At 37.1% G+C, this 9,632-nt stretch overlaps 1 pseudogene; it reads left to right on the forward strand.

The window, feature by feature from the left end:
* LOC150007383 (small ribosomal subunit protein mS23 pseudogene) overlaps nt 1–4,933 on the forward strand; it is an 89,759-nt pseudogene extending 84,826 nt beyond the window's left edge.
* Nucleotides 4,934–9,632: the final 4,699 nt, after the last annotated feature.

A 9,632-nucleotide genomic window follows, 5' to 3' on the forward strand; every position in this document is an offset into this window, starting at 1 on the left:
GTGAGGAGATCTAGCTGGATTCTGAGGCTGCTAGTCTCTCACTCGAGGGCCTGCCACCACTCTGCTGTGAGCTGCACTGAGTTGGGTCCCCCTCACTTGCCCTGCAGCACCCTCCAGCACTCCTCAGGCTTGTCTAGCAATGCTACTCTGCTGGAGAGCCAGTGCACATGCCCATAGTCCCTGCTCAGCCTCGGGTCCTGTGTCTGCTCCTCTACCAAAAGAATCTCTGTGTTGCCTCCAAGCTGCAGCACTGGCCTGTGTCTTGCAGCTCAGTTCTCTGTTTTTGTTTGGTGGAGCCTTTGATGTAAGTGCCCCTGGGTAGCCAGCCCAGGGGGTCCCCACCAAGATTCAGTTCACAGAGCTTCTCACAGTCCAGGCTGTTCTCTGTCTTCCCACACCTCTGGCTGTTTCAACCAAACCTGACTCCCTCCAGGACTTTGCTAGTCAGGGCGCCTATGGCAGGGGAAAGTTTCTAAGCAGATCCCAGTTAATGAGCCAGTCAGCTGCCCCTTTCGAGTGTGGTGCAGCAGAGGCTCCAGGCTGGGAAGCCCAGCAACTCTGCTTGGAGAGTGCAGGCTGAGCTTTCTGCCCCTTTCCACTCCACTCCCACACTCCTTTCCCCACTCATCCTGTCTGAAATCCACACTCCCTCACTCTACTTCTGCGATGGGAGCAAGCAGACAGCACTGCTACCTACTCCGCCACCACCTTTTTTCTCCATTATTTCTTTATTTTGTGTTACACAGCTATTTATATTGTACCTTTTAAATATCTTTTTCATCCTAGCTGATGTGGTTCAGTTGGTTGGAGCACCATTTCATATGATCCCTGGTCTGGGCATATATGGGAGGCACCTGATTGATGCTTCTCTCTTGCATTGATGTTTCTCTCTCTCCCTTCCTCTCTCTTAAAAAAATGAAGAAAATTCCTCAGGGGAGGTTAAAAAATTACATATCTTTGCCATTTCTTTTACTATATTTTTTTGTTATTTTCTTATTGTTACTGTAGGGATTACAGCTAACATCTTAATTTATAACAACCTAGTTCAGATTATCCTCAAATTAATTTCAATAGTATATAAAAACTTTGTTTCTATAGTGCTTGCCTCCAATCTTTATGTTCTTATAGCCACAAATTTTATCTTTATACCTTGTATGCCATCAACCTCAGTTTAAAATTGTTGCTTTATGCAGTTCCCTTTCAAATAAAATAGAGAAAAGAAGTTGAAAAGAAAATATACATTTGTAGTGTCTTATCTTTACCTATGTGAGTTAGTTTTTGCAGTGTTTTCTATTTTTTCATTTAGAGTTGACTTACTGTCTAGTGTTTTTTCATTTCAGCTCGAAGGACTACACTTAGAATTTTTTGTAGGGTAGACATGATAATGATGACTTCTTCAGCTTTAGTTTACCTGGGAATATTTTAATGTTTTCTTTATTGTTGAAAGATAGGTTGCAGGATATAGAATTCTTATTTGACAATTATTTTTTTCTTTTAGCACTTTAAATATGTAATTCCATTGCCTTTTTGATTCTATAATTTCTGATGGAAAGTCAACTGTTAATCTTTTTGGAGCATCACTTTATATGATAACTTGCTACTCTCTGCTTTCAAAATTCTCTCTTTGTCTTGAATTTTCTTCAGTTTGGTTATAATGTGCTCTGTGTGGTTATTCTTGATGTTATCTTACTTGGAATTTGTTGAGCTTTTAAGGTGTGTATATAAATGTGTTTCATCAACTTTTGGAAGTTTAGGGTTTTTTTTTTTTTTTCCAAAACATTAATTTTGCCTTTTTTGCTCTCTCCTCTCCTAGGATTCCCATGATGGGTATGTTATCACTTTCTGGTGTTTCACAGGTCTCTTACACTCTGTTAATTTCTTTCTTTTTTTTTTTTTTTCAGATTTAATGTGTTTTATTGATTAAATTATTACATTTGTGCCAATTTCCCTTCCCTCTGCTCCCCTCCACCCGGTGGCCCCCCTCCCTCCAGTTGTCCCCCCCTTTTAGATTATGTCCATTAGTTGTGCATACAGTTCCTCCCAACCTCTCTCCGTCTATTCCATTCCCTCCTACCTTGATCCCCAATTCCTATATCATCTCCCTCCCTTTCCTCATTCCCCCTCCCTGTTGACCTCCCCCCAATATGCTTCCCGTACCCACAGTTCCTCTTCCACTCTCGTTGCCTATTTAGTTTGCCTTTGTTTCATCTCCCTAGCTTCTGTTTTTTTTTAAACCAGTCCCTTTAACTTCTCATATAACAGTGGTTTGGATCTAATGAACTCTTTCAGTTTTATTTTGTCCTGGAAACACTTTCTCTGTCCTTCTATTCTGAATGACAATTTCGCTGGATAGAGTATTCGTGGTTGTAGGTTTTGGATTTTCATTACTTTGAATATTTCTTGCCAGTCTCTTCTTGCCTGTAGGGTTTCCCTTGAGAAGTCAGCTGATAGTCTAATTGGGACCCCTTTGTACATAATTCTTTTCTTCTCTCTTGCTGCTTTTAAGATTCTCTCTTTATCTTTAATTTTTGACATTTTGATTATAATGTGTCTTGGAGTGGTTCTCCCTGGGTCCAGTCTCTTGGGAACTCTCCTTGCTTCCTGGACCTGCAGGTCTATTCCCTTCCCCAAGTCTGGGAAGTTCTCCTTTATTATATTTTCACTCAGTTTTTCAAGTTCTAGTTCATCTTCCTCATTCTCTGGCAAACCAATGATTCTTATGTTGGGCCTTTTATAGCTGTCCCAGAGGTTTCTGATCCTTTCATTGTTGCTTCCCATTTCCTCTCGCTGCATTGGTTGACTGCTTGTTCCTTCTCCATATTCCAGTTTGTTGAAATGAACTCTGGATTTTATTTCCTTTCCTTCTGTCTCGTATACGGTTTTGTTCCTTTCGTTATGAAAGTTTTTCGCTTCTTTCATATCTTTTTCCTGCTCTTTTGTGAATTCTGTAAGCCACCTGATAACAATGGCCCAGAACTGAGCCTCTGACAGGTTTCTTATCTGTTCATCTGTCAGGTTCTCTATCTGTTGCCTGGTGAGCTGTGTCACCGGGATTTCTATAGTTGTCTGCCTCATTTTGACAGATGCGTTTTGTTTTCTTGGGCTGGCTGTCGGGGGCAGTGCCTGTGTACGCGTCACAAATTAGCGACCGGCGCCTGCCTGTCCGCGACCTATTTCGCAGCCCTGTGGTGCTTTCTTTGGGGGCGGGGGTCCAAGATGGATTCACACAGTTATTCAGCTAGGAGACCAGGATCCATCCTCCCGCCCCCCTGGGCCTCACTGTTCAAGGCAATGCGGCGGCCGCTCTCCCCAGCGCCGGAGTCGCGCACCGCCAGGGGCTTGGCCGCCGGGATTCCTCGCCGGGGTCGCGCACCGCCAGGGGCTTGCGCAGCCGGGATTCCTCCCCGCTCGCCGCCCGCCGCTCCGGGGTGCGACCGCAAACAGCGCTGCCCTCTTTAACTCTTATCTGCCCAAATGGCACCGCTGGTTTATAACTTCATATGTTGGACTTCCGTGTAGTTTTATTTTCTGGAATTTCTAGTTATCCTTTGTTTTGAAGTAGTTGTATTCCTCTATAGTTGTAGAGGGAGACCTAGCGTGTCCGTCTAAGCCTCCATCTTGGCCGGAAGTCCTGTTAATTTCTTCTTATTGTTTTTCCTTTCTGTTTTTCAAAATGGGTAATCTCAATTGACCTCATAAAGTTCATGAATTTTTTTGTCTGCTCAAATCTGCTCTCGAGTCCTTCTAGTGAAATTTTTCCCATTTATTGTATTTATTAACTCCAAAATTTATTTTTTATAATTTCTATCTTTTTATTGATGTTTTCTACTTGATAAGATATTATTCTCATACTTCCTTTAGTTTTTCAGGCATAATTTCCTTTAGCATACTGACCATATTTGTAATAGCTCATTTAAATGTTTGTCTCTCAATATCTGAACTTGAGATACTTTCTATTGATTTCCCTTTTTTTGCTGTGTATGGGCCATACTTTCTTGTTTTTTGAATGGCTTATAATTTTGCATTGAAAATCAGACATTTTGAAATTTATGATGTTGCCAATTTGGAAAATCAGATTTTCTCCTTTCTACAGCTTCATTGTTGTTGCTATTTTTTGTAGTTGTTTGGTGACTTTGCTAAAATAATTTTGCAAATTCTATATTCTTTGTTGTGAGTGGTTCCTGCAATTTCTTCTGAAGTCTCTATTCTGTTAGCTAGTGATTTGACAGAGTTTCATTAAGTACCTGTAGCAAAAAGTAAACAAACTAACAAAATATCTCCCAGTCTCTCAGTTTGGCTCTATGTTGGGAATATTTTCTCACCTTTAATGCTAAACCAGAGCATTTAAAACAGCCTTACCCACTAACCCAGCTGGGGAAGAGGCCCGGACGTGGCAGGGAGCTGGCTGGAAACCATGGCCAACATTTTCTCACAAACTCGGGACCTCATTCAGGTGAGGTCCCTCTGATTTTAACATTTATAAGCCCTTTCCTCTGCTGAGGGAGCCAGTCTTCTGAAGGCCCTGCTTTTGATATGGCAAAGCCAAAGCTCTCATCCAGGACATCTTCTCCCCCCAAGGTTGGATTTGAATGAAATTTTATTCAGCGTATGCATCTGGTCAAAAAGCTTTTGATCTGTTCAATCCAGACTTAAAGTCTACCTGTCAATGGTTTGTGGAGAAGTACATTGAGTTACAGAAACTTGGAGAAACAGACAAAGGGAAATTATTTGTGGAAACAGGGAAGGCTTTATTGGTAGAAGGTGTCATTTTAAGCAAGGGCTCAACAGGATGATCACATTTCCCAGAAATCTGAATGCACAGGTGTCAAACCCCAAACTGAGTTAGAAACAAAACCACCTCCTGAAAGAAGTTCCACAGGACCAGCAGTTGGAGGCAAATGAAGGGCAGTCAAAAGGTCTCTCACCTTCCTGAAGAACTTGTATACCTTGTATGCTGACATCCAAATGGTATTCACTTGATGATTATGGGACAGTTTTTAAAAGTTACTGAATCTCTAAGGTTTTATGTTTCTCTTCTTTCAGTTTCTATTTCTAGGTTGCCATACAGCTCATGCTTTCATGGTTTGAAAGCATTTATATTAACTTTTATGTGTTAAATAAAGAATTCCCTTGCTGCTTATAAAGTGAATTTACTTTAAAATTGTGAATAGCATGCATAAACTTTGATAAGTATTGTTTGAATGGGACTCATTCTGAGTAGGTTTGCTTGGAGTTTGGTGTTAACATGTGGGCTGGCTACATTTGATCTTCAGGTATGTTTCTCTTCTCTGGATCCATTAGACTTTTACTTACACATATGTGGTCTTTGCTCAGTTGTTTCTGTGTGCAGATAATCTGTGTACTTTTTGCTAGAGAAATACTGACCTTCAGCTTGAGAGGCCAAGTTGACATGTGCTTTGTGGGAAGAGTGAGGACCTATCATTGAAAATAGCCAAAGACCAAAACTGTGCTGGAGATAGTTAGCATGAGCCTGTACATACAGACTTTGTGAGTGAATGAATGACTGCATCCAGCTGAAGACTGACTACAGATGACCTCTCTTGGATTGCCAGTAGGGGGCAGCCAATTAAGATGATGTTCACCAGCATCCACCTGCCTCCTCCCTGGTGTCGAGGTTCACTCACAAGTCTAACCAACTATGTTGCTTTTCTTTAATAAATGAAATATCCTTCTGGAAAAAAAAAGCTCAGCCTTAGGTTTTGCTTCCTGTTTCTACAGACCCTCAAGGTCAGCAATAAGTAAGAGATAAGGATCTTCTCAGGTCTTTCCTGAACATGTACATATGCCTAACCATGTGTATGGACTTATGTATTTCCGAGAATTAGTTGGAGACTTTTCAAAGCATCTATCTACATCTCATTTCTTAGCCTTCCCTTCAAAGCTTCTTGGCTAGTTCATAACAGTCTGTGACAGTCCCAGCATTTGTCCATTGCCTCAGGCAGCAGCAACCAACATATCAGCCTACAATTTTTTTTGACCATTGTCTCCAGGATGCAACTTTGCATTGAGTCAGTTTCAAATTAGGCAAAATGAAGCTGATCATGTAGGGAGCTACCACACAGGTCAAAACAAATAATTACAATTACTTGTGAATTAGATCCATTCTCCTCCCCCCAATACTGGGAATGCACACTATTATTTTTCTGAGCTGAGAAAGAGGAAGAAGAGCAGGGTAAGTTAAATTTCTACAAAGTTCACTATTCTTACTGTGAATCAGCTGTTTTCCTTTGCTAATTCAGTGTTCTGGCAACTTTATAGAAGAAAACTATTGCAAATAACAAGAACCAATTTACCATGTTACGTGTTGATGCTTACATAACTACTTCTTAGAAAGGTTATGAGCTTTATTTGTCTATTTTTTCTAGCTTTTCACATTGTACTTGCTTTAGAGATAGTGTTTGGTAAATATTTATATTAGTGTACATAAGAATACACAATAATGTACATCATATTCAATAATCTGCATTGTATTGTATTTGCACACTGCTATTCTAGAACAATACTTCAGCACCCCTACAACATGAACACTAAATTAGTTTTGTTGCCTTATTCAAAAAAAATGATAACCCTTCACTTATGGATGTTTAAAGTCAAGACAATAACTAAAGTTTTGATATATCTACTGCATAATCCAACATGTTTTTGATTGCTACCTTCTCCAAATAAAGCAATAGTTTTCAAACTTAACACTGGATACATCTTTCTATGAATAAAATGAAAGTGGCACTTCTGAAACTGGTAGCATGAGGGACTAAGTCATAATCCTTTTTTAGCGAAATATTTCTCTTCAGTGATTACCAAATATTCAAAAGATTATATAAACCTAGAGATGTTTCATTAAATTATAACAGGAAATATTTACCTGTGTTTTTAAATGACAATGAGTTGAAGCAAATTAAATTAAGTATTCAACTGAGGTGAAACACATTAGCAATTTGTGTTTGTGGCTGAGGGGCCCTTGAATTTTACAGTTGTAGAAATGTGCCATTAATCATATATAATGTACCAAATTTATCATTCCATAAAGATATATCTTTCACATTCTTTTTCTCATCTATATCTTGGAGAGTTTTATATGGAACTTCCTTTTTCACATCTGGGATAACAAAGATTCATGAACTTGTTTGACTCAGAATAGTGAGGGAGACAACAATTTCCCTCAATTACTTGATCACAGGAAAATTGTAAAGCAATTTCTTTTTATGTTTCTTTTCAAGAAAGTGACTTTGCAATTCAGATCCAAATTTCTAAGGAAAATGTATGCTCTTTCTTAACATTATCTTGTCACAAGTGATTATTATTTTGGTCATATTTTGAAGTGAAATGGTTTGTAGTACTGGACTCTAAGTCTGAAGAAAATTTAGTACAAGAAAATTTCTGGCCTCTTGGATAGAGTAAAATTTTTTTTTTTTTTTTTTTTTTTTTTTTTTTGCAAAACACCTGAGATGGGTCAATATATATTAACTATCCCTTCCCTAAGGTTGATGAAAATGTTGATAACATTAGCATTCATACTGAGAAATGTGAATTGTGTTATTTGACCATTTTGACATATAAAACTGGCAATTTCATATGATAAAACTTAATTGATACCACTTTCTAAAAAATCATATATTATTTTTCATTTATTTTGAGTATGATTGACAAATGTTTGAAGACATTGGTAATGTCTCTAAAAGGTAATATTCGTTAATTGTGTTTTATTTAAAATATTGATTATTACTGAAATAATGACAGTTGCTAACAAAGAGCATGAGGACCTGCCTTCCTAAACATGTTGACTGTTTTGTATATGACAAGAATTATGTTAAGTGATTTATAAGTGTGATGTAATTTAATTCTCTGAGTAATTTATGAGACTGGCACTATTATTTTCCAGATAAGAAAACTGAGGCTTATTTAATCTAAGTAACTTTCCCAAGGTCACCCAACAAGCAAGCAGACTGTAACTCCTTACCTTTCTTTAGCTTTCCTCTCCTGGAGAAGCTTTTCCCCAGCCTCTTCATTTGGGCAGGGTCTCTGCAGCTGCCCTGTGCTCTGCTCTCACTGCATCATGCATCTCTACTTTTTTGAGCACCTGTTTGATCACTAGATGATCCATAATGGTATGGACTATGAGCATATCTGCAACCCTAACATGATGCTTAGCATATAATATATTTTGTGAAATAAATGAGTAAAGTGGGTAAACTGCTGTTTGATAACAGGAAGTCAGTTTTATTACTGGTATTCTTTACCACAGTGCTACAACATGCTTTTATTTGAGGATGACAATACATTTTATTTATATGCATGTGATTATAGGCTTTATTAAGTTTAAATAATTGCTCTGGACTCTTTCATAAATTTTGAGAGAAAGCAGATTAAAATTCACCCTCTTAAGTTAAAATCAAATGGGAAATCTATTACTCAATATTCCAAAGTTCTAAGAGCTGAACATCATCTTCTAGATAATCTATGTAACTATTTCTATCATATTTCTCACTGAGATAATTATGTTTTCCCAATATGCTGTTAAAAAATTATTGTAGGAATAGCTAGCTAAAGGTATAATAGGGATCTAAATTAGTAATTATGACTCCTAAATATAAGGTACAGAAATAGTTTCAAAATCTGATTTTTAATTAAATTATTTTGTAAATTTGTACTTTAGAATAGGTATAATGAATTTCGAATCAGGCAGACTTTAAATTTAGCCATCTTAGGAATTATTGACTGTATTCCATTGGTTTATTACATACTTTTTGGGACATTTTCAATAGCTTGATTCCATTGACTCATGTTTTTATGTATTTACAAACCAAAATAGTAATAATCAACATTAATTACCACATATTTTGGTGTATAAATATATTTTAAAATGTTACAAGATAACTACCTTAGGCTTTATGTTCCTACTGTCTTATATTAGCACATTCCATGTTGAAAAGAATCTATTTTATGCACAGTAGAGAGCAAAACTGCTTTTGTTCACTGATAAAACTTCTTTAAAAATGCCCTGAAATAAGAAATAAACAGTTTCAAAATTTTTCAAGGCACATTTTCATTGTTTATGTTCCACAAATAGAAAGTGATTTTTAAATGATAATGTTACTTAATAGATTGCAGAAGAAATTTTCAAATTATAGAAGTAAACTCAACTGATTTAGTACCCACATATTTTTAGCTGCAAAATAACAAGTTACATGAACAAATATATAATATCTCCCATTTGAGTTACTCTACCTTTACAAGTCTCTTCCTTTTAGTGTTTTTGTTTCATTAATATTATAGAATAATAATATCTAGAATTTATGTTTCTAGCAACATCATTTTCTAAAATTCTACAAGAATCTAATCATTAACAAAAAAAAAACCCTCAGATTTCATGTGCCTAAAGTACTTTGTAGAAGGAATATTTCAGGCCTACACTCATACCTAACTTATGTACATTTTAACCTCAAGTTTAATAAGTTGGTTATTTATTTTTCAAGTTAACAAAAATTTAGAGATAATATTGAAGTGGAAACAAGAGCTCGTGTGGCCAGACACAATAAAAACAGTGAGGGAAGATCTTAGAAAGAGTACAGGGAAATGCAAATTTAAAAAAACATTTATGTAGTTGTTATTCT

This window comes from Furipterus horrens, unplaced genomic scaffold, assembly GCF_987537825.1.
Source record: "Furipterus horrens unplaced genomic scaffold, mFurHor1.1.pri manual_scaffold_6, whole genome shotgun sequence".
Classification (NCBI taxonomy): Eukaryota; Metazoa; Chordata; class Mammalia; order Chiroptera; family Furipteridae; genus Furipterus; species Furipterus horrens.